Raw genomic sequence first — 3116 nt, forward strand, 5'->3', positions numbered from 1 at the left:
GACAGTAAAATCCGGCCGTTGAATCCTGAAAAGGTGGGATATGAAACGGTGCGATGATTTGAAATCTTTTCCAAATCTGATAAATACCGTCTTTCTTCATCATTTGAACACCTTCGCTATTGGCTTCTTCTGCACTCTCTATCTTCTGCGTGAAAAATTTCCTTCCGCTTTCAAAAATTTCTTCAGACTACCTTCACCTTCAAAAAGTAAGAAAAATGTCTTCTTCTTCTTCTTCGGAGTCGGGTAGCGTTAGGAAAGGGGGTAAGGGGTCTTCTAGCCGGAAAGAATCCGGGGAGAAGACCGTAGAGTATTTTCACAGTATCTTGAGTAAGGATACTGTGATATCCCTTTACGAAAAATACTCTTTTCCTGGGGGGAAGGCGGTGGTACCTGACGGTGATCACAGGGCTGACTCCCCGCCGGAGGGTTACGTCACCGTGTACGAGGCCTGCTTAGAATGCGGGCTTCGTTTCCCCCTCCCTTCTGCCTTTATAGATTTACTAGATTTTTTTCAGCTTCCTTTAGGCCAGGTGACTCCGAACTCTTGGAGGCACTTGTCGGCCTTCGCTGCCGAACTCCGTGGGTTAGGAAGGGATTTGTCTTTGAAGGCGATCCTTAAATTCTTTCAATTTAAGAGGAAGGGGTCTTGGTTTTACTTGATCCCTTTACAGCCCTTTAGGGCCTTTTGTAAAACGAAGTGGCCGAAGTGGCAAAATCGCTTCTTCTACTATGATAGGACCGCGGCTCCTAGTTTTCCCTGGAGAGGGCCGGAGTCCGTTATCCGTCACCCTCGGCCTGAACCGTTGGACGAGCTCGATGGCGAGCTCAACAAGATTCCCATAGTTAGGAAACAATACACGGAGTCTGAGCTCGTCAAGGGCGACGTCGTGTTCGACATCTCGTCTTCGGACGAAGAGGCCGAGGGTGAGGATTTCTCTTTATCTTTATGCTCTACTGCTTTAACGAAGAAAATCTGACTTTGCTTTCTTGCTTTTTGGCAGTGTTCATGTTGAATAAGGCTATCAGAAAGTCCTCCGAGCTTGTGGAGCCGGAGAGAGAGAAGGCTACCAGCTCGGCGCCTGATGCCGAGAAGAATCCGAAGAGGCAAAAGACCTCTTCGGGTCCAAAGAAGCCGGAGTCGACTTCGGCAAGCAAGAAGGGGAAGACCCAGAAGCCCCCAAGGGCGCCAGAGAAAGACGTGGTCTTGGCGCCTCCTTCGGAGCATATCTGTGAGCCATTTTTATGGCCCACGGACTTCGCCGAGGTGAATTGTCTTCTTGATTCCTTGGCTTGGCTTGTCTTGTATTTTTGGTGCCCTCTGTTAACTTTTTTCCTTATCCATTTTCAGAGGAATGATATGCTCTCCAAGCTCGTCGCCGTCGAACTCTCCAAAGCGTCCAACGACTATGCCGAGATGCAGAGGAAATTGGCGGCTGCTTGTCACCGGGCCGAGCAGGCTGAGGCAAACTTTGAGAAAGCCAGGGCTGCTAGGATTTCGGCCCAGGATGAAGCTCAGTTTGCCAAAAACCAGCTCGTCATCCAGCGAGAGCAGACGAAACGGAGGGATGCTGCCGCCGTGGTTGCCCAAGGAGAGGGTCTCCGTGCCTACACGGAGAGACTCTTTTTGAGCAGCCAGTTCTCGGCCTTTGTCGGTAGTCTGGTAAGGCTAATTGCCGATAAGGGCGAGCAGGGGCCCGACGTCGTGCTGCCTCTGTACAGCCGAGAGATAGCTGCTCGGCTTCAGAATCTGCCGCTCCTTGAGGAGCTCGCTTCATCCTCGGTCCTGCTTTCTGCAGACCGAGTCCGGAGTTGTCGAGCTGATCGGGACGAGAACCTGGAGGCTATCTTTGCCTCCGTGGGACCCGTTTCACCCGCTTCGACTTACAACGGAGAGGGTGAGGCCGAGCCGCTGGAGCCGGAGGCCGAAGTCGAGCGGGCCGGGCATCCGGAGGAGGAAGCCGATCAGGAGGCGGAGGCGAGGCCGGCAGGAAGCGAGGCCGAGGCTGAGGTAGCCCAAGAGAAAGAAGCTGTACCAGACCGAGGAGCCGGAGACGAAGCTGGCGGAGTATGATTTCGTCTCCCTTCTCTTAGTCTAGTTTCTTCCTTGTAAAATGGCCTTGAAGCCCTAGTGTAAAAAATTTTCCTTGTGAATGAAAAATTCTCTACACTTGTCTTCGTATAGCTTTGCGTACTCGCCTTTACTCCTGTTGTATTTTACTATCTGCTCGGTACAGCTGCCGAACTAATATAGCTGCTTTGTACTCAAGGAGATGGAGATACTTCACTGGAAACGGCTGTACTCTTCGGCTTTAGACGAAGCTGAGAGAAGAGCTATAGCCGATCAGACGAAGAATGACGAGCTTCTGGCTCGTTTAGTGAAGCTGGAGGCCGATAATAAGGACTTAGAGTCCGATAAGAAGGATCTGGAGGCCGAGCTGAATACGACCATTGCTGAGAGGACTGCGTACGAGGATTACATCCGTGTGCGCGGGGGATTGACCATCTCAGATGTTCAGAGTCGAGTTGACGAACTGTGGGAGGAATATCTTGTACTCCGGAGGAACAATGCGCTGGAGAGCTCGGCTTGCCAACAAGTTGTGAAATCATTACGGCGCTGGGCTTCTCGGTACGACATTGTTCTTTCTCGGCGCCCCTCCATAGAAAGATTCCTTCGGCATATCGTGCCAACAGATGCTCGCACTCCAGATCAAACCTCTGGTTCCCTTGTTCAAAATCCTACTCCCAGCCAACAACGAACTCCGGAACAGCCGGAAACGTCAAGACGAGAACGGGCTCAGGAGCAACCGGAATCGTCAAGACGGGGACGGACTGAAATTCGCCGAGGAGTTGTGACTATGAGCGAGCAAGATCAGCAGATGCTTATTGCAGAGACTCTTCATCGCCGAGGTGTTAGGACTTCTCGGGCTCGGGGAAGAGGCGTTGGGTCGAGGATAGCATCTCGTCGACCTGCTTATTCTTCATCTGCTCGGAACAACCGAACTCGGCTTCCAGAGGATTTTGCAGATAGGTGGCTTAACTTCAGCAACCCTGGACGGTAGAATAGTCCTTTGTAATAGCGTAACGCCATTTTGTAGGGTAGCGGAGTTGTATGCCGA

The sequence above is a fragment of the Salvia splendens genome, chromosome 18 (assembly GCF_004379255.2).
Source record: "Salvia splendens isolate huo1 chromosome 18, SspV2, whole genome shotgun sequence".
Taxonomy (NCBI): Eukaryota; Viridiplantae; Streptophyta; class Magnoliopsida; order Lamiales; family Lamiaceae; genus Salvia; species Salvia splendens.